Genomic DNA, 27,654 nt, shown 5'->3' with positions numbered 1-27,654 from the left:
GATAATCTTTTACGGACGAATATTCATCAAAAGCATTTCGAATCAATATCTTGAAAATTGTTAGATCCAACGAAGGAATAGACTGTTGATGTTCTAGCCTTATGTGAAAGGTTAACATTTAATTAAAGGCAAATGATTGCGATATAACGAAAATTCTGCATCTTCTTTTGTTTAGTATAGCCGATAAAAATCTTTCACTTCATTTGTTTGAACATATTTTGCTATATAAGATGTTACAAGCAAGAACACATCGGTTATTTTTATAATCGTTGTAGATAACTGATGAGTTTCTCAAAGGAGTACTATCAATTCAGTGTAGCGGTTTTTACAAAATGTCTTAATTCTTTTACGTCTCTGCCAGAAAGTTCTTCGATGGTGATTTTGAGACTTTAATCTCTCTATAAAATTTGATGAAAATGTGCAAAAATTAAATTAAACTTTAAATATGCGAAATGGACCGCGGTGAGTCAAACACAACATCTGATTTGAATTGGTATATCTAAATTTGATATTTATCTGACAAAAAGCTGTGACTTTGGTACATGGAATATTGGCGGCGAAAGTCAGACAGCTGCACCCTAATAATTTATTAATGATTAATTAACCGGTGACCAGATACACATCCTTGTTTGAAAAATTTGCATACTTACTTCATTATTTCAAAGAATTCTCTACAGATAAATGATAACATACTTATGATCTCTTATCATTTCTCTGGTTCATTAAGTAACAGGTTTAATGAGTTTGTTACAATTCGCTACTATCATTCCCGTGAAATATTAAGGAAAACTTAATCGATTTTTTTTGTCGTTTCGATTTTCAAATTTTACAAATAGAAAATAACTGTTTAAAAAAAGCTAATTTTCTGTTCCTTTTATGAAAAGTCTGTTTCATCGACTCCACTAGAAGTTGTTCCCGTTGTTCCTTTTACGAAGTTAGTTCCGTAAGACTTTCTTGTATTTTCTTCACTTTTGTGATTTAATTTTTTGTCGATATTTCATGAGTAGCTGAGTAACCCGGTAACCTGAAGTTTTCTCCCATTCTTAATTAAAAATGAGAAACCAATGTGTGGTACGGTCAGCGACTTTCAAATGAGGAACGCATGTTGTTTCAGCTGTTTTTCAGCTGTTTTTCTGAATTACACGCACATGGTAATGGTAAAATCGTTTAAAGACGTAAATCCATATTTACCATTAACCATTTCATAAGTAGGCCCGTCTCATTAAGTTTTCATCCTTTATAAAGCTCACTGATTGTGAGCGAAAGCTTGGAAAATAAAAACTTTACAAAAATCTAAACCACGTATTCCAATTAATAAAAAATCAAAATCCATATTTGTTTGTATGAGTGGATCAGACACGAAATACGTCATTTATTTCAAAGTCGCCGCCTGTACTCAATACAAATAATTGACTAAATAAAAGTTGAAAATCACCAAGCCAACACATAATCACTAGTCCTACCTCCCAAAAAGAATTTTATCTTGGATTAAAAGTGAATCAACCGAACTATGTGCTTTTTCGTGGCTCAAAAAGTAACGTTTCTTTTACCAAATTGAAAGTGTTCGATAAATATTAATTTGAAATAACAATTTTCTATTAAACACTCACTTTAAATCCAGAAATCAACTAAACTTTATTACTGACAGTGTTATTTAGCCATATGTCATCATAGCTACTGTAGTACGCGCATATATATAACATCTAATCCAACATTATCACCATAAATCCTATTGAATCATCCTTATCTCACTTTCAAAATATCGTAATACTTAATGCTAATTAAGCGAGGTGAATAAAAAATGCTTATCGTTGATTGACATTGTATTAACGGCGGATATTATATTTGCCTAATAATCCAGCCATATGGCATTTAGTTTATCGAATTATATGACCCACTTCAAAATCCACAATGAAATCGCAGTTAATGGGTTATGCGAAAAGATAAAAAAGAATTCTGTTGTTCATAATAATTATCTTGTTTGCATTTCGACTTAGTTAAATGATTGATAAATTTATGAAGACTGTGAGTAGATAAAATATGACCGGCATGAAAAGAGGTTAGTAGCATACCGAATCGTTATAAGTTATCATAAAAAATAATTAATAAAAGAAAATTGTTTCTACTGTCTACGTATCTGCAATTAAATTATAAATTGCACAAAACATCATCACCGACTTATCCAAAATAAAAGTAAATAGTTCCGCCGTATCGCACACTCAAAGTCATCGATTATAAATTGTCAACAATCAACCCTATACACTAACCGACAACACTATTATATATGAGCAATTGATTGCGCGGTTTTTTCGATTCTCATGACACACGACCACAGCGTATGCACAGCCATGTGCCGAAACAATTGCCGCAATTTGGATAAATTTCTAACTTCCTTAATTTCGAACAATGTGTCCATATAGTGACTTCTTTCGTGGAATACCGTGATGTTGATGGGTATGCTACTCGTATGATGGGAACATCGGAACCCATTTACAAAAGCTGTAAACAGTAATAAATGGATATGAAGTCGTGTGTGGAGGAACAATAAAACATTGTTGTTGATTACTAATCGACGGAGTGTATTTTGGCCGTCGTTATAGGAACTTACATATTCGGTACGGTATTTCAGAATGCATATGTCCGAATTAGTTCTCCCTCTAAAGTTATAGGGTTGGATATTTTGCTGATGATTTTTTAATTTAGTATCCGATTTCACAGCGAAAATGTCAATGCAACGAATTGTAAACGATCTGAGCAGTTCAAAGCTATGTTGATAGTAGGAGTTGCCTCACACAAAGCCTTCATTTTACGTTATCTTTCTGCAACCGCCTCAATTATTTATTTCTGTCACTTCTCATTTACTTTGTCAACGGTAAAAGACTAAACAAATATCATGTAAATACTTTCACAAGACAATCGATGATAGACACCACGTCTCCTTGGAAATGTTAAGTAAATGTACGCATTTCACTTCTATTAAATATCCTAGTGTCGCTCTATCTATAAGCGGATGAAAGTGTCGCAGAACAAATCTTCGGTTATTTTCCCCAATATTTTCATTCAACATTGATATTTCTTAAAATTGACAAAGTTAGGCTATAGCAGCACCATTATCATCATAACTTCAGTTATTTGTATGTAATTGCATTAGTTATTCCTATGAATCCAAACCCCTCCATATCTATAATGAATTCGATTTGTCAGATTTAAAGATACAGAAAACATCAAATAGACAATAAAGTGCTTTGTAATTATTGAATTATCCATGCTACGAAATTATATACAAGAAATGTTGGAGAAGAAATGTGTGTGTGCTTTTTTTTGTGTTCCTTTCCCATTTCGTTACAATGCATATAAGAGTGTACACATATTGTATAATTATATAACTTTCTATGCTCAAAAAGAATTGAATTAAAAACTAAAACTCGGCAAGAGAAGTTTCTCGTCTATATAGATTGTAATGCTGTTTCAACGAACAAAGTTGTAAATTACCTATAATTTCGTAAATATAGCGGAACAAATGGGAATAATTAAATTTTACTTCTTTTCAATGGACAACTCAACACTTTGTGTACGGTTGTTTTATTTGAATTTATTTCGTTGGCTTTTGTTTTTTACGTCCAATAAGCGAGAAGTGTACCTTTTAAATCCTGTAAAAAATAATGGCCACTGAGAGTTACTAGGGGGAAGAAATTATGTAAGAGGTAACAATCTACATGTCGTCGAACCACGTATGTATTAGATCTTTCAATGTTTCAAATTTACACGTTAAATTCACCTAAGCGTTGTAATAATATTTTTCAATAATTTCTATTAAAAAAATTAAATATTTTTTTCAATGATTTTCATGGTAAATCTTCTTTTTATTAAAATATGAAACTTTTTTCTCAAAATCGCACACGTTCTATTTTAAACAAAAGCGTTGTGGAGTGAAAAAGTTTTAAATGCGAATAGTCATCTATTATCGACAACGGCGACAAAATAATGCGGTAAGCTCTGGCTAATGTTCTTTTATAAAGCAGTAAGTATGTTACAACTAATGAAGTAAAAGATTTATTATCAAAAGGTAAACACAACTATAATCAAAGGAAGTAAGACAGATTACGATTCCAATTAAAATTAAAAAAAAAGTCAGAAAGAAGAGAAAAATCGAAGGAAAATTAAAGAAAATCTAAGAAAAATCGGGCTCTGAATTAGAATAGATAGCGAAAAATCGGGCTCGGACCGAAGGATATTATTTCTTAAAATTTAAGAAAATTTAAGAATAATCAGATTCCGAATTAGGATAGATAGCAAAAAATCGGACTCCGACCGAAATGTTTTTTTAAGGAAAATTTAAGAAAATCTGAGAAAAATCGGGTTGCGACCGAAGTGTTTTTTTAAGGAAAATTTAAGCAAATCTAAGAAAAATCGGTCTTCAAATAAGAATGATAGCGAAAAACACATTGGATCTGGACCTATTGTATCTATTAAAACGTTTGGCAGTGAATATGAATCTGATCCATGATTTTCCTCTGTCTGAAATTCTTAAGATTTACGTCGTCACCAAAATTTATGTAGAATGATGCTCATATCCATTTTACTCAATAATCGTTATTTTATTTATAACCGTAACTAAAATCAACCAATCCTCTCATTTTTCGAATGCAGTTAAATATGTATGCATAATAGTCAAGAAAATGAATAAACTTTTATTTTGTAGACAATATTTATAACATTTATGTCGTCGTTCACTCACCGAAGAATTCGAAACCATTTTTTTTGTATATTTTTGGATTAATTTAAAATTTTGTTAAATTTGTTGTTCCTTTTAGATATGTATGCACTCATTTTTGTTCCAACAAGCCATCAATTTTTCTGTAAAAATTTACTTCATTTCGAATTCTCCTCCCACATTGTTTCTATATATTTTCTAAAAATAAAATCAAAGCATCAAACAAGTATTTTCCTTTAAGTAGATTTAAGTACGCACAAACATATTCCCATTCCCTTTCCATAAATAATATTGTACCATTTACTTTCAAGTATAACGGTCCCTGAAATACAGATTCAAACATACTATATATAAGAGATATTCTCTATATCTCACTGTGTGTAACTGTAAAACATTTATAGTAAGTAGATTCCACCCTCATTTCTGTTCATTCTTTTTTTTTAGGACGATGATGATGATTATATTTTCGGGTTCCCCTCTTTATGGATATAATACACTAAAGTGTACTGTGTGTTCTGTGTGTAATAAACAGTGGAAAATGGTTACGCACGATAATAATGCATCCCCTCTGTGTACGAAAATTCACTTAGGCTTTTGCCTAGGTACAGGATAATGCTTTTAGGAAATGCAAGGTCTCTTAAAATGTGTGAAGCTTCTATGTACGATTCACGTTTGTTATTCGGTTTAACTGAAACTGAATTTTGTACATTTTTTGTTATTGGTTTCTTTCGAAATATACGTTACGATTGCCCTCTTTAAAAGAAAACTTATGTCTCACTTTAAAGTTGATATTATGTTCGTTTTATGTACTCCAATATCTACTTTGCATAACATTAAATTACTCAACATTCTGCATTTCGTCTACAACACCAACGCATTTATTCAAAATTTAATAGACTTACAACAACGTGAGGTGAAGTCTACTTTGCATTATAGTTAAGAAACTTTGTCGCATATTTTTTAAGGAGAATAAGCTATGAGTTGCTTATAGAAGTAAAGCGAAACCGGAGACGAAAGAAAGTTGAGCGGTTTATCAGATTCAGATATGTGTTTCTCTGAATTGTCTATGTATCAAAGCACTTTTTTCACTAATCGGACTAAATGGACACACACCACTCGAATAAATCTACCTCAACACCTAACATCAATTATCTAGATTCAATAAACATTTCGTCCAGTTTCTATCTATGTTCTAATGTTCTTCGTGCAAGGACCTACCTCTCATAATTTATTTTTTCTGTATCCACCGTCATATTATTTCATTTCTAAACTGAGTATAGTCCGTTAATTACTGGACGAAGGCCTGTGATTTCAGTCATTTGTGCATTACAGTTGAAAATTAACTTTTCCTCATAAAACATGTAACTATCGCATTATATCAGTTTTTGATGTGCTTTCGTTTTTTTTATACTTCCTTTCTAAAAAAAATCGTAAAACATTGACCGGAAATATATTCATAATAACTGTTTGTTTCACCCTTTACCGATGCTCGCACGTTCAAGGTGATTACATTGATTAGAAAAGTCATAAAGTGATTTTTTACAACTCTTTGTTTGGGGAGGGTGAGACCATTATAATTGTACGATATATCGGTATGGTTCACATATAATTACTACATTCAATAGAATTATTATACATTGCAGATGTTTGAATCGAATATTCTTTTTGTTTGGTTAGATTGGATTTGTCGGTGAACGTTAATTGATGATTCGGGATAGCATTTCATTGAATGACGACGATAAAAAATGTTTTTAGATTTTATCACGCAAAACAACGGGGAAGTAGTAATTTATGGATAATTTTTGTCTTTGTCTTTGTAATGTGTTTTTTACAGATACAATTTATACAATTTGTATTGTAATTTTACAGAAAAAAAAACGGATGGCCACGTTCACTGTTAAATTCTGTTACTGTAAAGAAAAGTTAGTCGAAGCAACAATCATTTTTCCAGCAGTGCTTGTGATTATCAGTGAAAAAACGCTCTACATTCTTTAAAACAAAATATAATAAATCGATCGATCGATTGTAGAAACCCACCGCCAAGTGTATAGATTATAGAACTTTTGCGTTCGGTTCCATTAGCATCATCATTGTCGTCGATATATATTCGAATGTACAATTACCTATTTTATGAAGGGAATAATTGTCACACACTCAAACTTTAATATCCGGCTTTTAAGTTGCTTCCCTTTTAGAAAATTGCATTTTTAAAATAGAACGGTTCGTTTTGAAATATCATTGGTGGCAATATAAAATGTCGATGAATAGTGAATACACGTTCGAAATGGATTTTTATAAAATTCTTGTCGCTTTAAAATGTGATGGAAAAGTCAGATGACGAACGCTATAATGGCGTAGTGTTTGGGCCAAGACGCATTCTATAGATATATTTATTTGCATAATTTTCAGCAATTTTTCCACAAACTAAACCACAAACTAGGCTGAAGCGCTTGATTTGACTAGGGACCTGAATTATCTACTAGCCTTAAATTTTGCGACTAAAATTAATTCGTCTCATTTCAGTTTTCAAGCGCAAAAAAATGTCATTTGTCACTCTTGATGAAAGTAGAATTTTTGAGGACACGTTGTAAGGATGTCCTACTCAGCTTCGCCTCGTTCGTACCGACTAGTACCGAAAAAATCAACTTTTCATCACTTGTGACAAAACGTACTATTTTGTAGTCGTAGTAGACAACCACAGAAAGCTCATTTTGTACTTTACGGTCATTCTCTTTATCTGAGGTCTAAAAACACTTCATATCTTCCATTATTTTCTCATTTTATGAAGAAACAGCAACAGTTTTTTGTTTTAATTCAACAACCGCAAAAACTATTTCTCAAGCGTTTAATGATCCTATATCATGTTCAAGCACAATCCAGTCAATTAAAAAATCCAACCCGGATAATTATGTAGAAAAAACACGTCAAAAATTAAAATACCGAATGTAAATCATACAAACATAAAACCGACTGATATTTTGAAGGTTCTCTTCAATTTTACACAGGAAGACCCATTGTTCAACTATATTACGATGTCTTTAAGACATTTAGCAATGCTCACAGAGCGAATCTTCTACCCGCATAAAATGACTTCCTTAACACCTGTAATTTACATGGTTCGCTTCTTGTTGTGTTTAATTAAAAGTCCATGCTCGGTATCATGACAATGGATAAAATGTTGTATTGTCGTTTACGACTTTCAAGTAGAAACATAATGTCGTTTAAAACGTCGCATTGGTAGATTTCTCGAATAATGCTAAAATCTCATACATTTTACGATATCACACACTCTTCTTTATATCTAACTCGTAATCTTTTATTCACTCGTCAATATACTAAATCACACAAAAAATTGAATCATTTTTCAGAATAATTTTCATTGTGCTTATTGTGATCATGGCGATAAGAGCATCTTAGAATTCCAAAAATCCTAATCCCCTTTTTTACGTATATAATATATAACTCATAAGATGATGGGATAAGAACATATAAATATATTAGGTAATTCTGGATGTGATAAAATCTTTTTACGTTTCTTCGGTACTGCGATCACCGTTTCAGTCGGCAGATAATGCGCTTGAAAAGGTAAAAAAAAACGATAATCTTTTTGAACTTCTAATATGTTAGACATCAAAAGGACGGAGAAATTAACTATTTTTGCATCAAAATCTGCGTTCATGTTAGATCAAACATCTACTTGCCGATTCATTCAGGTCTCACCTTCGAGAGAATTAGTGATGTCGGTGCTTCGAGTGTGAAAAGACTATGAAATATGTGTTAACAAGAAGTAATTTACAACAGAGTGATTGCTTGAAATTCCAAAATTATTTCAAATAATTGACCCTTCTGCAATTACTTATTTCGCACTTACTGACATTGCTATTTTGAATATTTATACAAAAACTGTCTTATGAAGAAAGTCAATCATTCACACCTTAGTTATCACCTTTATTTTAAATTAAAAAAATTAAACAGTGTGCTAATGGTGAGAATGCAGGTGTACAGTGACAATTTGAAAAGGGAAAATATAAATAATAAAGTGACATTTTGTATTAATAATTCAGATATTAATATGCTTTACGCATTTACCAAAAAAAAATTATTAAAATAAAAAAATGCAGGTGGTTGGAAAGGATGATGTCGGTATCTCTTTTTGTTTGTTTGCTGGGGCTAGACGTAAGAAACCATTTTTAGTAATTCAATAAAGTGAAATTGAAAAAGAAAAGCAAGGTCGACGAAGGTTAAGCAAACCCTCTTCCAAAATCAAAGTGCTTTTATTCATAACCATATGTTCATGGTCATGTCATACGTCCATTGAAGTAATTTATATACGGAAGGCTGATGAGCAAATTTTATACGTAGGTAACACAGACATGTTTAGTGTATGAAAGTTCATCAAAAACAGAAACGACAGCAATGACAAAATTTTGCGAATTATCGATACTGTTACGTCCAATCGATCGCTACTCTACGGCGAAGAGTGACAGAGATATTGTTTCGTTGCAACATATGCGACAAAATGACCTAAACATACAATTGAAGAAATTTCAAAAACAATACAAAAAAATGGATTTTACCCGCAAGGTTACTACCTCTTTACAAAGTAAGACGGACAATCGAATAATGGCTACTTTTTCCTGACATCGGATATAGACATAGACGTTAAAAATAAACGATGAACATTGTCCAACGTGATCTAATATAACAAAATTCATGTTGAAACAATTTGAAGTAAAAGACTTTGTCTTAAATACGTATTTCAAATGAAGTAACAGAATCATATTGGCGAAAGGTTAAAAGAAGTAAGAGGAAAATGATTTTTGGGTCGTTCTGTTAGTGTCTGAACCTATTTTTGGATTTTTTTTTGGAATTTTCCAAAAAAATTGCCAAAAATTTCCAAAAACTGTGAACGTCCAAAAACCGAATTTTTCCATATTCGAACTGTTTTGGCAACCCCGGAGCTCAGCCCTATGTTTTAGCCGGCTCTCAATGATTTATGTTTGATGATTATGGACGCTCTCATCTTTCAAATTAATCATGCTCGTCTTCATTTGAAACCTGATAGTGTCAAGAAATAATCGAGAGTCGCATGGCTGATTCAGCAGTTGCCAAAACCGTTCGAAATGGTGGAAAAATTTGGTTTTTGGACGTTCGTAGTTTTTGGAAATTTATGGCAATTTCCAAAAATAGGCCCTGCTCCCAGTTAAATTTTCCACTCAATTGTGGAAGTAACGTCAATGGGTTTTCTATCAATGAAATCACTCTTGCAACTCTAGAAAAGGTTAGAGCATTTTTACTTAATGAGAGTAAGGAGACATGTACAACAATCATAAATTATTTATGCGTTTTTATTAAAGAAACAGACATAAGGGGATACATGTCAATACTTGAAAATAAAATTTAAAGCGACTCAATCCCAACAGCTATAATATTTTTTTGAATATTTTGTTAAACATGATTTCCCATTTCCCTAGACTAAAGTGCCTTGCCGCTGACAACAAAACAAATGTTGTGTACATTTATAGTAGAAGGGAAAAAAACGGTTGAAATCAATGCCGAAATATCATAAATTAAGTTTGTACATTTTAGTTGCATTATGGGAGAAAAATATTTTTTTTCTTCGACTTATGCCTCTCTTTAAATGTACTGTACACAGATGATTTTTTTTCGTTAAATTTATGTCTTCGCATTTCACTGGCGCTTCATTTTTTACTGCATTGATAGTTGTTTTTTTTTCATTTGATGATTTTCAACTTAAAAAACACCACTTAAGCACACTGATATAAAATGTGTGTTAGTGCATGTTTACTATTTTTACTGAAAAGAACCGCAACAGCCACAATTTTAGATTTTTTTTTATTCATTTTATTTTATATATCACAGGAGTAATTTTCATTTACTATGTTGTGTGGTATGAATATGTTGAGGAAGAAACAACTGATTGTAGATGAAGAATTATCTGGCGGCACATTATAAAAGATCTGTGGCTTTTTATTTGTGAATAAGTAAGTAGATTCATTTTACATTTTACATTTTTCAACGTGTAGACTCCTGAGAAGGTTCCTGTGGTCTTTCCGGTAGAGTAAGGTCAGCTTCAGTGACATCCGAAAGGCAATTTAACCTATTAGTCAGATTACTTAATTTGTGATGATATTTTAGTCGGATTTAATCAATTCAAGCGAATAAACGAAACTATTAACAAATGAAGTCCAAGAATTTGATGAGGGGTCGAAAGACGTTATGTCAGTCGGACTTTAATATCATATTGTCTATTTGCGTTTCACTGTTTATGATGATTTAAAAACGGTTTACTACTCGATCAGCAAAGTGATTTACCATTAAATTATGCTATTCGATTAAATTTGTTATAATCTACTGAGTTAGAATAGGAACATTCTGAAATTCTATTATTACTGCAAATGTATGCCTTTTTAATTTTAGACGAAGCATCAGTGAAGTCGAAGGACATTGTGTTAAAACATAGGACAATGTCGTCTTTATATCACAAAACTTATGTAAGAACTGTGAAGTACTATCTGTTGTAAACGCTTTCATCAGTATACTCTGAGTATACTGTGCTTGCAGTCTGTAAAGGTCTTGAAGCGTAAAATTTCGTTTTAACGAAATGACTTAAAAGATGGAATCTACTCACAATTATGTTTTATACTGACCAACGACAATATCAGTGGTCGTAGTTGTCCTTATTTCCTTATTTGTCCTACTTTTTCAAATTTGTCCTTATTTTGTCCTTATTTCCTTATTGTCCTGATTTTGCATCGTGTTTCGAACTTTCACCCAACAGAAATTCAAGTTTCTCAGTGTGTAATTTAAAAATAGCGAAATGATTAGAATTAGGTAACAATTTTGTATTATAAAAGGCTTTTCTCATCATTTGATCACTATTAAGAATCACTATCAGCTACAGAAGTTTATCAGTTCTTCCGTATAAATAAATAAGGAGTGGGAAGTACCCATCAAGACAAAATGTGAAAATGAAATGAAAAACTGATGAGCAAAGTTCAATAAGAAGCATTAAAATTATCTGGGGTTTGTGTAATCTTCCGCTAGCCCGCTCTTGGCTAGTTTATAATTGATACTAAAAAACAACATGAAGTTCACCTGCTGTGAAGAAATTGTAAAAATGTAAAAAGAAGAGTTTTCCCTAACAAATTCCTGGGTAAATCCACTGCAACCAACATTATTAATTCGTAATATTACGTCAAAATATTGTAGCGTCAAGTTCCTCTTTGTGTCATTTAGCGGTTCGGGGGTTGTTTCTAAATTTTCTCTGCTCGGCCGAGCCTTTAAAGATACGAGAGGTGTAGCCGCAAGTTCTTAGCAGATGGAAGTCAAAACTAAGATATATTGTTTTCTAAGAGCGTCCGAGTTTAGTCGGGAAAAACTATAGTAGAGAACTTTAGCAAATCACACAATAATGACAAAACCAATAATTTCCAACAATAACGAAAACGATATTGACACGGAAAAATTGTATCATTGTGAATGGAACGAGATGGGTAAATATGTTCACAAATCATGGTGTGTTATGTGGTGGCAGAATTCAAAATTTTTCTTAAGTACTTTAAAAGAAATTAAATTGAAGTAGAAAAATATAATTTGTGCACCGGACAACTTTCTTAACAGCAGATATTCATCTTTAAAATATTTATCTAAGCCTAGGTGAAATAATAGCAGTGAAAAAGTCTTATTATTTCGTCTGGGATGAATATACGCATGGTTTGAAAGGTCTTTGCCAGTAGACCACAAAACAAGCATCACACAGTCTCGAGCTACACTTGGTTCCTGGTTGAAGATATCCGAAGATGGAAAAAGGGTGTTTTTTAACCTAGTTTTTTGCCGCTATAAACGATCGTTCCGGGTGAGAGTGGGCTCATCAAATACTTTCGGGGCATGCCTAGTTTTCAAAATCTGTGTGAACTTTTGACAGATCTGGGCTGGTACTGATGACGCTTAATGTGAACCTAATATGCTAGTTGTAACTTACATTATCTAAGCTTTCCATTGATAGATCATTTCGACTGCTGGTGAATTTTACGAGTAGCGGGTGTACTAACATAAAAATCTGTTATGTGAAAAATCTTATTTAATTTCTTGTTTATGGCTAAAAATTTCCAGTTGTAAGATAATTATTATTGAGACTCAAAAATTGCGCAACCAATCAGAGGGTTCGATTTTATATTTGTCTCATGCTGCTGTTTCATAAAGCACTCGAGCCAAATATAAAATCGCATCCTCAGATTGGTTGTGCAATTTTTGACTCTTATTAATAATTGTCTTACAACTAGAAATTTTGAGTCAACTTACAAAATTTAGAATTTTTGTCTAAAACGTGTCTATTTGGATGGTACAGGGAGTTACACGAAACAAAAAAAAAACTTGAAAAGCAGCGAATGAATTTCAAAATGTGTTTCGGGTGAGCATGTGCTCCACGTGCTGTTTGTGAGGTTTTGCTCACCACAGCACAACTTGTTCTCTAAATTATGTCGTCAAAAGGCAAGCTAATTTTTCCATCTCATTTCCACTAGCTTCAGAATGTTCTAGTCTACAGATTTCAATAAATCTATGTATGTTCAGAGACACACGTTGTAGACAACAATTCTAAATTAAATAAACAATCAACGATCTGACGATTCTGTCAACACATTTATATACAATATAGCGGATAGGATATACTCGAATAAACTCAAATATACTGGATTGCTGGAGCTATACTGGATTACATGATCTACTGGAGCATAAATTCGAGTCTTGATTCATTTGGGCGTTTGTCTATTTCAGTTGTCCTGTGGTTTCTACCTCAACAAGCGATTTTCTCAGCACACGTCCTAAAACTGAAGACTGGTGATGTTTCCTCTCGTTTGCCTTTTTTTCCAAAAATTCCCATTGATTAAACCGATAGGCTAAATCAGCGATTTTATTTCACAAGGATTCAATTTTACATTTATAAGTTATCCCAAGTTGGAGGTGCTAATTCAAAGTAAATCCTTGACAACTTGTGAAGACTAAAACCAGAATTTATTTATCAAAATTCGAAATTCACTTATTGTCAACGCTGGTCTATCGAGAGATTCATTTAAATTTATTATTTTCACATGAAACGCTTATATCCTCTGTGTGACTTTCATTTGAAAATGTCAAATCAATCGGATTCAAAAATTTTAAACACAAAATGAAAGAAGTTTGAATTCTGCCACCACTTAAAACACCATGATTTGTGAACATATTTACCCATCTCGCCCCATTCACAATGATAAAATTTTTCCGTGTCAATATCGTTTTCGTTATTGTTGGAAATTATTGGTTTTGTCGTTATTGTGTGATTTGCTAAAGTTCTCTAGTAAGTCATATTTTAAAACAGAATCAATCTTTTTTGGAAAGCAGACACGCCGACTTCGAACGGTAACTGTAGTAAATGTTCCCAACCAGAAATCAATCAGATACTAACAAAGTTTCTTTATTCGAATAAAGCTGACCAGATCTGAAAAATATTGATGTTCCTAATATTTTGAACGTACGTATGTATGTCGTATATGGTAGTAAAAATTTCGCCTGCGGCGTATTTCGCCTAATAAAAATTAAATTAGCAAAATAACGTTCCGCATTATAGGTGCGCATTAGACACTTTCAAATCTTTACAGTTCAAGTTTAAAAAAAAAAACTTTCCGAAATGTAATAAATTCACTTCCCCTAATTGACGAAAGCCTTTATAGACCTTCTTTTTTGGGGTCACACACGCTGGCCTACACTGTCTTTTCTCTTAGAGTACCACTGATTCACCTCGTGACCATCGGTGCTACTTTAACGCTCTTCAAGACATCAAAATTAGTGTTTTCAAAAGATCCTGCGATTTGTTTAGACTTCTCACTGACTGCTCAGTGTTAGCGTCAAGACTGTGTAGATAGAGTAGAGCAGTATCTATAGATTTAAACCATTTAAACAGTATGTGATGTAAAAGCGTTTTTCAAACAATAAGATTCTGCACTGCACTCAACGAGAAAACGAAAGTCTGTTGGAATATCAACAAAATGTTCCAATTAAAATCGCATCAATTGAAAATTTTCTTACTACCAAATTTGTCCTTATATGTCCTTACTTTCTCAATGAATTTTGTCCTTATGTCCATATAAGGATCACTCAATTTGGGCTACGACCCCTGCAATATCAACTTGTACAAAGAAAATGTTCAAATTCGGCCTCAATAGATTCTAATAAATTGAACGACACTTTGACGATCGAGGAGTAAACCGATTTAAAGTCGCTGTTGTCGGAATGACCTCTCTTGCAATGACAAGCAAATAGAAAATATGATATTGAAATCCGACTGACATAACATCATTCCACCCCCCCATCAATTCTTGGACTTCATTTGAATAAATTATGCAATTCGGACAGAACGTTTCGTTTATTCGCTTCATTATTAACATTGATTAAATCCGACTAAAATGCAATATCATCACAATTCCGCATTTTCATCATATTGAGAACAGTTTACGTATAAATTGAAATGGAAAATATTTTTGCATTTCAGTTTAACTTGAAGCTAATCTTTTATTACTGCTACAATAGAGCAACGGAAGTGGAAAATATTCGAATGACTTTTATTGATTCGATTACTGTTGAGTAAAGGTTCATATGTATATTCAATGTTCCCACAGATTTTGCTTCTTTATTTGTCGATGGTGCGGTAGATTTCATCTTCAGATATTATTCGAGGTTTTTTTGTCGTACCATTTTTTTTGCTCATCTTTAAGCCTTTTGTATGCCACACACGAACAAGTCTTTTAATCTGAATTTTTTTTTATGAATCAAAGCTCATCATCATTATAACTCATATTTCTATAGCTTTCGGTTTTAAAAATGACATTTATCGTGATCTTCATGCATGCTTTAAAAAAATATCCATACAGTTACACAATGACACATCACAAGCTTCTGTAAATCGAAAATCGTGGCAAGAAGAAGAATTGGTCGAAAACGAATGAAAAAAAAATTGTTATGACGAAGAGAAAAAGATACAAATAAAATAATCTTTCTTAATCTTGTAATCGGTGTTTCTAAACGGACATAATGAGAATATTTAACAATAAATTATATTATACATTCGGCAGTATGCTGTACGTTACATACGTACCGTACACTGTTCAACTCGATAGAAGATTCAATTTATGATCGACCAATGCACATTGGACTGAGAAAGACATTCAATGCTCAAAATATGAGATTCTTTAATTGGAGGAAATCAGATTGACGAAGGCATAGACAAGGATTTTTAGACGAATCAAATCAATATGAAAGCATCGAAGTCCACTGTCGTCATACACCATCACAATATAATCAATTGTACTTTGAGTTCGATTGCTCAAATATACAATAAATTCAGCTAATGTCTTACTTTTATATTCGCTCAAACTCTATAAATTTCTACTTCAAAGTATATTTGTAGCAGTGTAATTAGACGGATTATTCGGATGAACTTAACATACAGTTTCATGACATAATAACGCATATATGTTTGCCATTGACCAATGAGGATTATATGAGTTAATTTTTCACACGCATGTCTACAAGATTAAATAGCATAAATTTGTTTAGTCTTTCTACTTCACGAAATAAACTTTTATTTTTTGATCATCAAATATTCAGTCGAGTAGTGTCCAGACATACAACATTGACACGAATTTGGGATTATAAAATTTGAATTTCGTTGTCGGTGCATAATATAATTGTTGTATAGCATTAGGTGATAATGGGCGAGAGATTTAAATTGAAAGTAATTAGCAAATTGAAAAGTGTGTGTGCACGTCTACTGAATATTGGAAGGTCAGTAATTTGATGGATCAATATCTTCAAATATGTAAATGCAAGTGGTCCGAATAAGGGCTTTTTAAGGCAACGATATGGTGCATGGTGCAATAAGTAGTGTAATTTAGATATGAAATATTAAATTTAATCACAGTCATAAAACAACACCAGCAATTTTCTGTGTGAATTTGTTTTACATTCGTCTCTGATCGAAAGTCACGAAAAACACAACAACAACTGAATAAATCTGAAACTAAGCACTAAACAAACACAAAATATGTCGATCACTTCAATAACACACAAAAATATTGCAATAACATGGCTGACTGATCGTTTTTCGCCTCTAGTGATTTAAATAACTATTTACTTCTTTGAAAATTTTGAATTTTAGATAAATTTAGACTGAAATGTAATCATGATTTGCATCTAAAAGCGACTAGTCATCTGTTATCAACAACGTTGACCAATATAAGTGATAAGAATTGGCCTGCGTTCTTTTATATCGATTTGTGATCAGGGATTCCAGCAATGAACTGCCAGAAATCTAGTACATTTTCTGCTGACCAGTTCATTGCTGGAATCTACTGTAAAACAGATGAAGTAATAGATTTTATATCAAAAACTCGAAAATGCTGCAAGAGATTTTCGGTGATTTTCATTTGTTAAGAGTTTATATTTTTAAAATAGACGTTGACATGTTATAGCATTATCTATATCGACAGAATTCAAGTCTTGAGAAGAAGAAGCCGTGCCCAACTATGAAATTCTATATAACTGTAATGAAAACCATATAATTGATAAATACACTTCGATAAACAGTGCAAAACGAACAACACAGAAAATTTTCCGTACATCAACCATCCATCAAAAATAAAATTACTCTCGAGACATGACACATTGTTTAAAATATTTTTGTATGTAATTTTATTTTCAAAGTAAATAGAAAATTTATCAAAACGGAAATGTTTTAGTTAAGAAAACAACGTCACGTCGTGAAAATGAATTAAGAAAACACAATAAAAGTGTTATAATACAAGAACGAAAATCTACAGGGGTAACGTAATATTATGTGTAATAATGTGTGGTGTATTACATATTAATTAGGGTGTAGCGGTTTTTACAAAATGTCTTATTTCTTTTAAGGCTCAGCCGGAAATCCACTCAGCTGGTCCAGCTGATCATTTTATGGAAGAAAAAAATTTTTTTTAATTTAATTTTGTGCTGCCGCCAGATCGATTTTTGAAAATTTCGTCGTTTTCGGTCCACGTTACATATATCGATTTTTTACGGTGGGCTCAGAGTACATAAAAAGTTGGGTCTATATGGTAATCTAATCTCCAGACTTCTAGATTATTTTACAAAAAAGATAAAGTCTAAAAAATATTTTTTGAGTTCGTGACTGATTGTCAAAGTTCCCCGATGGTGATTTTGAGACCTTAATCTCGCTACAAAATTTGATCAAAATGTGCAAAAATGTAAATTAAACTTTAAATATGCTAAATGGACCGCTGTGAGTCAAACAAAACATCTGATTTGATTTGGGATATCTGAATTTGACATTTATCTGACAAAAAGTTGTGATTTTGGTACATGGAATATTGGTGACGAAAGTCGGATTACCTCAAATCAATAATTTTTTAGCTTACAATGTATTCCCAGGTTCTGACAATACGAAACCTTTAATTTTAAACGTTGTCTAAGCTAATTTAAGTACTGTTGACAAGTTCTAGTGCTAGTGAGTAGGTCTCGCTACATTTTCAAATTTTAATGTATTTAATGATGTAAATTAGCTTAGACAACGTTTAAAATTAAAGGTTTCGTATTGTCAGAACCTGGGAATACATTGTAAGCTAAAAAATTATTGATTGGAGGTAATCCGACTTTCGTCACCAATATCCCATGTACCAAAATCACAACTTTTTGTCAGATAAATATCAAATTCAGATATCCCAAATCAAATCAAATGTTTTGTTTGACTCACAGCGGTCCATTTAGCATATTTAAAGTTTAATTTACATTTTTGCACATTTTGATCAAATTTTGTAGAGAGATTAAGGTCTCAAAATCACCATCGGGGAACTTTGACAATCAGTCACGAACTCAAAAAATATTTTTTAGACTTTATCTTTTTTGTTAAATAATCTATGAAGTCTGGAGATTAGATTACCATATAGACCCAACTTTTTATGTACTCTGAGCCCACCGTAAAAAATCGATATATGTGACGTGGACCGAAAACGACGAAATTTTCAAAAATCGATCTGGCGGCAGCACAAAATTAAATTTAAAAAAAATTTTTCTTCCATAAAATGATCAGCTGGACCAGCTGAGTGGATTTCCGGCTGAGCCTTAAAAGAAATAAGACATTTTGTAAAAACCGCTACACCCTAATACATATTGTATATTGACGATGGAAGAAAATATAAAAAGAAAATTGTTAATACGGCAAAACCAACATTAAAGTGTAGAGAGTGATAATTAACTTTCAAGTAAAAGAGTTTGATTTGAAGAAACATTTGTCGTGAATATAGTTTACATTACGATTAGATCAAAAATAATCTTAAATCTCTAAGCAACACCCTCAACTGGCTTTAAAGGTGATATCAATTTGGAACGATAGTCATTTACATAACTAGGGCAGCGTTCCTGAAAGACGTCCGTTTTTTAGGGATAGGCGAGGCACAGCGAAAGTGTTCCTTGACCTTGTTGTCGATAAATAATGGAACAGAAAAATCGAGTAATTTCTATCCCCTTACAAATTCTACTACATAGATCTACTAACGAACTGTAATGCTTTTGTGCAGCTTTTCTTATTTAGGAGCGGCAAGAGTTCGTCATGTACCTTTTGAATCAGTTACTTCTTTCGTTTTTAGTAGTCCCTAATGTTTAAGGCATAATCCTTTACTTCATTTGTTTGAACATTATTTTACAATGTAAGTTCTCGTCATAGCTAAAGGTCATCGCTCATTTCTGTCGTTACCGTCGATAGCAGTGATTTGTTCTTGCCGAAAATGATTCAAGTTCCAATATGCTCTCAATCACAGAGACCAAAAAATTAGTTGCATGTGGATCACATGATGTGGTTAGGGAATAGTGATACAAATTCACATGAAATTGCATCCAGGAAATCAATTTAAATTAGATCACAATAACTGCCTCACTCCGACATAACATTCGAGTCAACAGTACTAAAAACTCAATTTCTAATTTTACTGCGAAATTAAAGAACTCCCATCACCGTGTTCGTCCCCAAAGATTATGCACCTTACTTATTGTACAACATTTTTTTTTTTCATAATTTAACGTTTGAAGTCACTTGGACAAAAGATTAGCAGAGAGAAATGAAAACGTGAATTGCGAAAGAATTGTGTGTTTTGTCATTCGTATTTCAATTGATATTACATGTGCATATTGTGCATTGAAAGCGAGGACAAAAGTTTGACTCCTTCTAATTTGGCATACATTTTTTTTAGATTTTCGTCGTGTTCTACAGCTTGCATATGAAGATAATTATTTTGAAATCGTTTACATGAATCCGAAATGACGAGGGAGGAAATAAAATTGTTTTCATTGAAATTACAGACTTTCTATTGTGATGAATGAAGTGATTTTATGTTGAAAAATTATTTTTTGTGTCGCATTGTTTGGTACCATTGCTGCGATATTGTAAGAAACAAATTGAGAAAGCAATTTATGGGGAAATTATAATGATCATGAGTTTCATCCATAACAATTCGCATACCTATCTGCTATATCACTATGTTCATTGAATCTACTACTTTTTACGTTCCAGTTCCTAATATTTTCAAGTGACTGACAACAACTCTCGTTCTTCATTTTTTAAACATATGTTTTGCTATTTAAGAAAAAACTTAAAGGCTGCTCGATATTTTTGTTGTATCGTAATCCATATCAGATGTATAAAGTCCGATTTCAAAAACTAGGCAGTATCGGGAATTGGAAAGTCTTATCATTTCATATTAGGGCTAGATTGATTTTAAGTTAAAATTTTTAACAACTTCAAACCTAGAAAATCGAGTAGGAAAAAAATGTGATGCAATTGGAATCAGCACACACGAATTAGTCTTAAATAATGAAGTTGTCCTCAAAATCAGCATTTGGAACATAAGCGATTGCTTGTATACTTGAGTAGTTGGAAAATAAAACTGATGTGGATTTAAACAGCTTTAACCTGTAACTTACTATATTCATCTGTTATCGATAAAAATGACAAAAATAATGACAAGCTCTTGGTAATAATATTATTATGGTCTTTATATAGTAAGATGCATGTCGAAAATTGAAGTACAAGATTTTAAATCAGCCGATTGAAAACACTTTGACAGATGGAAGTAATAGACCCGACTGGTCATATGCTTGCAGTCTGTTACAGGTTAAATTAAAATCGATACACCCTATTTTGCATACAGTATTAACGTCCTATTAGTAATAGAGCAGCAAAACTATGAAATGGTTTACTATTGATCTACTATTATTAGGTGTATTGTCTGCTAATTAGATCTACTAACAATCAAGAGCGAAATATATGGAGATTATGGCATGGCCCCTGCTAGATCTCTCGTAAATACAATAAATATTTTGAAGTATTACCGAATTGAGGAACAATTTGGGCATTTGTTCCAATTTCGATATATGAACGTTATTGAAAGAGGCTTACAACATTAACCCCGCTATCGCATCTCATTTCAATTTCACGTCAGTCTAATAAATATAAGTAAAAAACAACAAATGTTCTCTATTAACCATCGACCCTTATATTTTTACATACAAAAAAATAAAATGAAAAATATAAAACCAAAAAAAGCTCATCTTGTTTTATGAATATAAATTGATCGAATATGATTCACAAAATTCTTGAGTAGTTGAGTACTTTCCGATCGTTCACTAATAATGTGAAATAATAAAAAAAATATAGAAAATGTCGAGATAGAAAAAAAATATTAATTGTGTTGGTATATGAGATCGATCCATCAAAGGGGGCAATTTACGACGAACAATATCTTCTTATTCGCATTACAAACATTACGGTGTGTGATACCAGAACCCTGTTTATAAATAAAATTTTTGTTATAACGACCATGCATAATGTAGTTAAATGAGCGAGCATCATATCAGATGATTTTGCATAAATTACACTTTCCAAAACAACAACATCAGACACTAAATATTATTGTGCCATGTCATGACACTTTTTATGCTAGGCCATATTTTCTATGGAATATGGGTGAGAAATGAATGTAATATATGTGGTACGGATGGATATAATATATATAATAAAACTGGGAACTGGGAATATATTATTGTTCTATACGGATCACAGGTTGACGTTTTGAACAATGAAGTAAATTGGGCCATATGCCATTAATTTTCAATTTAGTTTAGTAAATACATTTTCAAAATATTGGAGAGAACTTATCATTTGTCGTTATATTCTAATTTTGAAAATAAAAAAAAAATTACACAACCGTCCATGACCACCACCAACAACAAAAGAATAGTTATAGTTATTGCGACCGCGACCTGTAAAAAAATATCAATTGATACTGTTAGGCGTGTAAGTCTGGTAGCTGATACATGATTTTAATTAAACAAAAAAAAAATCTCATCTTGTAAATAGTCTACCAGTCTAAGGTAACGGACAAAAAAAGAGTTGAAAATCTCACCAGGTAATAGCTACAACGGGTAATCTTGTCTCCAGGTAATCTACAATAGCTGTCACAGCTGCAGCTCCCATACAAAAAGTACAGCTGCAGCACATAATGTAGATTTCATATATTTTATCACAAGAAGTTTAAACTAACTGAAAAATAGATTTTTGGTTAAATTACATCTTTGCCTAGCGTCATTAGGAACAGCACCATAGATTTAGTCTAAGCAACCAAAAACCGACAACCTAAAAAGCCTGCTCAAACCGCCACACAATCTTTGGTTCTACAAACTGTTTCCTAAGACTCTTCTCGACTAAAAATATTAAATGATCCTGCTTCGGCTCCCATTTTTAAAGCTATAAATTACGGGCCATCCAATGGCATTGTTCTAAATCGACTGCAAAATCCTCATGTTCGCGTAACCGTAAATTATAAACTACTTTAGGTAATTGAATTTGAAGTGAAACCATTTCAAAAATTATACCAATTTAAGCATCACATAAATGTAGGCTCTGACCAATAATATTTTGAGTGCAATCACTTACAATTCAATGTGGTATGATTTCAAGCCCTGATATTTATTGCCAATGATTATATATAATTTTAAAGATTATTTCCCAAACACAAAAAAACGTAAATATTGCCTCTAAATTTCTACAAAAGATAATTACTTAAGAGGGTAATTCTTGACTCCATTTTCACTGTCTGTGCCGCAAAGATTCATAACAGTCTCTGACATATTTTTTTCTCCTATAACAGAATCCACTTCCATGTTTTGCTGAGTCATGAATTGAACCGGCTAATTATTAAGAAAATCTATTTGTTATCTGAACATATCGATTTATATGTTTTGATCGGTTCGATGTTAGATATATTATGGCATTCGGAGTAAAGATGGTTTTTAAATCTTTCACTTTAATGTCTCTATTATATTCAGTTTCTTCAATCGCAACACCGGCTCCAATTTTTAAGTGATTTCCAGACACTTTAGAGATGATTGATAAAAAAAATGTTTTATTATTTTCGACTGATTTTTTATTTTAAAGGGACGTAGGGTTTTGTAGTTTGATGCGACTGATTGACACTGGATCTTTTTATAGGTTTAAGACTACCAAGATGGAAGAATTGTTAACCTCTCACTGATGAGAAGCATATCACCAGTCACTTCTTTTGTTCTTAGTTCTTTCGAGAAATTAACTCATAATCTTTCACTTCATTAGTTTTACAAGGATTTTGTCATACAGTAAGACCGTGGTGAACACATAGCTATTTTTACTAAACAAAAGTATTTCTGTACTACAGTGATAATTGTTGAGCTAACCTAAAATCCTTAATAGCAAACGTAACATCAATGGGCTAAAATCAACAATAATCGTTCTAAATGCCCGTTTATTTTACGATTTACGGTTGCGTGTTTTCACGATATAGACGTACAATGGTACACATGACTATATATACATATATACATACACCGGTCATGCCTATAGCTACGGTTTATTCGCCTTAAATAATAATGATTCACCTTTGGTAGCGCATGATGATGTTGATGATGTGGGTGAGGCTTTTCATTAGGTCTTTCCTGAATCGCATTGCTCGTTTCTTGCATGCAACGTAATATAGATTAAAAAGAACACGTTGACTTTTCGAATTTTCATATTGTACACACGAAACGAGTTTTATTATGCGATTAGATGCGTATTGTCGATATATTTGGAGGAAACATACCCCAGCTCTAATTTAATCGACAGAAAAAAAGCAGCTAAAAGCAGATGTGTAAAAATATTTTTATCTAATTATTTATCAGTTGATTTGACTGGGGCATCATCTGTTGTTTTGTGGTTCTGAGTTATTTGAGTGTACGGTACGGTCATACACATGTGTTATAGATCTAAGGGTAGATCGCGAATCACATTACAATTTCATTTTCATTTTGTATTATGTCAGATAACATCTCATTTTATTGATTTTTTTTTGTGAAATGAAGAACTGGTAACACATATGTGCCCACTTGTTGTATGTTATGATTATTTTATGAGCATGCTAATAAGTTATGGGGATAGCATGCAGGAAGAGCGAAAGAAAAACTGATTATTTTGGATGAACTATATACAACTAGCAGCACACTGCTTTCCAATAAATTTCATTCTGCGAAGCGTGTGCCGAATTCACATGGGAACGGATGGGTGAGTTGTTACAAAGCATTTCAAATTTCGTGGTTTTCATAATTTATTTTCGTAGACACTTCGAAAAATTGTCTTTCCAAAAATTAAACAGACGGGCACCTCAATCAAAATTGATTTTTCATTGACACGTCGTGACACCATATTGTGTCTATAATTGTTTTAATCATTTTCCGTAGTCCAATACAATAGTATTTTATACAACTTTCGTGTTTGGAATGGGACTTTACAGTAGAGTCAGCGAATTTTCAATCTTGAGCCATTTACTTCTTCTCAATCCGAGATACCACTTTACAATTCTCAATAGCATAAATAGACGAGTTATCAGACAATTCTAAGTTCATTTTCTTGCCTTTTGATTTTATTCCTTTACGATTTACTTTGAGATTATTTATTTATAATTCCACAGTGGAATTTCCACTAACCAAACTTGGAAACAGGTAAAACGTAAGTAAAAACGGTTAGTCACTTTTCATTTGTTATCGGCAACGACGAAAAGAATAAAGAGTTATACTCTGGTTGGTGCACTCTTAATAAGCGAAATATAAGATGTAAATATTGAAGTAACAGATTTTCTATCTGAAACATTACATTACACTTTTGAAGTAGCAGTTTTAGGCAAAAATTTTATGGCGACAACCTTACTCTAACAAATTTTAAAGCTCAATGAGATATGGAAAATCGTAAGATCGTAAAAATGAACTGGAGCCATTGAGACTTCTCTGCTGTCATCAGACTACAACGACGGCGTCAAGTCGGTGTCTAGCATATCTGATTATGATATCACGTTGAACGTCTATTAGAGTGTCTTTATCATCACATACTTTCTTATAATTTTTATTCATCAATTAATTCCTCTCTCAATTCCAGCCACCCACCTTAAACGATAATGTAAACATCGTCATACGAGAGTCTGTGTATGTTTCAACTCAAAATGTGTTTACCGAAATCGATATTTTCGTTCATTGTGTAAATAAAACGGAACAAAACACAAAATGTCAAAAGGGTAAAATTGTATCGAATTTCAAAACAAAATAACTAAATAAAACAGTCGTTTAGAATACACACACACATGAACTGCATTATGTTCCTGGTAGATTAGATTTCAGCGATATCTGCAAATGATTTTCTATACCTTGGGTTTTTGAATTCGCTGAACCAAAAATCTATATCGGAATTGAATTACTCATATGGTTGCCAAATAGACAACACATTGAAACAACCGAGTAATTAGTGGTTATAACATTGATTTTGACACAAATATCTTACGAAGAGAAACATTAAATTCTCTACTCATTTTTCCTATCGTCGTTTTTCTGTAGCACATAGCCCACAAAATCCAGAATAGTTATTTATGCTACCGAGTGATGTGCTGCCAGATGTGTAGATTGCCACACGAGGCCGCAGGCCGAGTGCGACAATACACATCGTATGCCAAAAAAAATCATCACCGAGTTCGAGTTGCATACAACGCTTTTATCAATAGATTCAACGAAATTTTAATTTTTCGTCACTCAGTTGAGAAAACAATTATTTTTAATGACTATTGACCCACACACCACGACAAAAATTTATTTTTTCAGTAAAATCGCAAAACACCCATGGTTACGATCAACAGAATGAACCATCAAATTCTATTCTATTATTTATGCGACTTTCAGTAGAAACACTATTTTGCTATTTGCAATATACAGTGAGCCGTTTAATAAAGATATTGAAGAGCTAACAGGAAGTAAAGTCCGATAGCAACTAAATTTAATGTTAATTCAGAGGTTATAAATGAATAAACCGACATGTAGCCCTGTAAGTAGATGATATAGGTACGACACATTAGAAATGGAAGTTAGAAAACAGAGAGGAACTGATATTTTTACTAAATTTTTTAGCTTCTATAAATAGTTATGTCAAGTGAGTTCCTCAATGAAAATTTAAGTGTGTTTCCTCAAAACGAAGTTGAAAGAAGTTGTCATCTAATGAAGTAGTAGACTCTGTATCAGCCTTAAAAAAGAAGACTAATCAAAAGAGGTAGTAGATTCCTAGATTCCATAATTATGCTGTTGATATGCTTGCAATCTGTTAATTGTCAAATAATTGTGTTAAAAAAAGTAAAATTGTCTTAACAGCAAATGTACCTTGTTCGAGTCTTAGTGCTACAATTTAAAAATGTAAACTCATCTGAGCAATAATCGGAAGATAAATAACCGAATTCTATAGCTGTTCTTATAAAACAATATTTTTTCGGACCACAAGTACCAAAAACATAGTTAATAAGAAACACATACCCATATAGCATAACATGAGTATACAAATGGCGGTTCTTATATCAACGAAACTTTTGAACATCAACGGCATCGAATTACAAAAAAAAAAAATGTTTGAAAAAAGTAAACATCTCACCGCTATTCAAACATGTCGATATTTTGGTTCGTACTCGTCGAACAAACATAAAGCGTAAGATAATACGACAGCGACGACGCCAAACAACTGAGTCTCAATATTCAATACACTTATTATATAGATGAAGCTATTCCCAGGCCCCTAACTCTATTTACGATTTATTATTAAATTTGATATTCCTCTCTCTAGTACATGAGCGCGGTTTTTTTTATGATTATGTTTGCGTTGATGCCTGTGTAAGAGACTTGGGAACGGAAAACCACCTTTAAGGGAGATAGTTTTTTTTGTAATTTTAAATTGGTTTGCCTTCGTAGTAACTTTCAACACTAAAATGCACCGAAAAAGTTGAATGTGGGAGAAAAGCGTTGATGACTAATGATGTTATGACGGGCTAACTGCAGGCGACAAAATAACGGATCGTTCTTTAATTCGACCTTATGAAGTGTACCATACTACGATGATTAACTACTGAAGAATGGTTTATTCGCGAGCCTAGTCAACATGAAACTTTAAGTTAAATACCAAACAATTTTCATTGAAAACCGTTTTGAACCACCTACTTAAAGTGTTTGTTATTGACGCAAAAATTTGCGAAATCTTCCAACAAATTTCGTATTTTGTATACAACGGTTTTAGGACAAATTGTTAAATGTGAAATATGCATTTACATTGCCTAATTACGTAAAGCACAGTACATACGTGGTTCTAAATTTTTATTTTGACGAGTTAGAATACCCGACCCGAAGGAAATTTAGAACCACGGACGTGATGTACTTTCCCAAGCCCATGCGTGTAACTATGTCACCTGCATAAACAAGTTTAATCTCTTTGCTTTGTATGAGTTGATCAGCTGAAACGAAATGCGTCACTT

General features: G+C 32.4%; 1 long non-coding RNA gene across 1 annotated transcript; it reads left to right on the top strand.

The window, feature by feature from the left end:
• Nucleotides 1-14,447: 14,447 nt before the first annotated feature.
• LOC119085951 lies at nt 14,448-25,822 on the top strand. The gene is made up of 3 exons (XR_005089372.1): nt 14,448-14,460; nt 16,470-16,475; nt 25,766-25,822. It is a non-coding gene; the product is annotated as an uncharacterized LOC119085951 (long non-coding RNA).
• The last annotated feature ends 1,832 nt before the right edge of the window (nt 25,823-27,654 follow it).

This window comes from Bradysia coprophila, chromosome IV (genome assembly GCF_014529535.1).
Source record: "Bradysia coprophila strain Holo2 chromosome IV, BU_Bcop_v1, whole genome shotgun sequence".
Classification (NCBI taxonomy): Eukaryota; Metazoa; Arthropoda; class Insecta; order Diptera; family Sciaridae; genus Bradysia; species Bradysia coprophila.
Note: the sequence above shows the minus strand (reverse complement) of the source record. Positions and strands in the feature narration are given on the sequence as shown.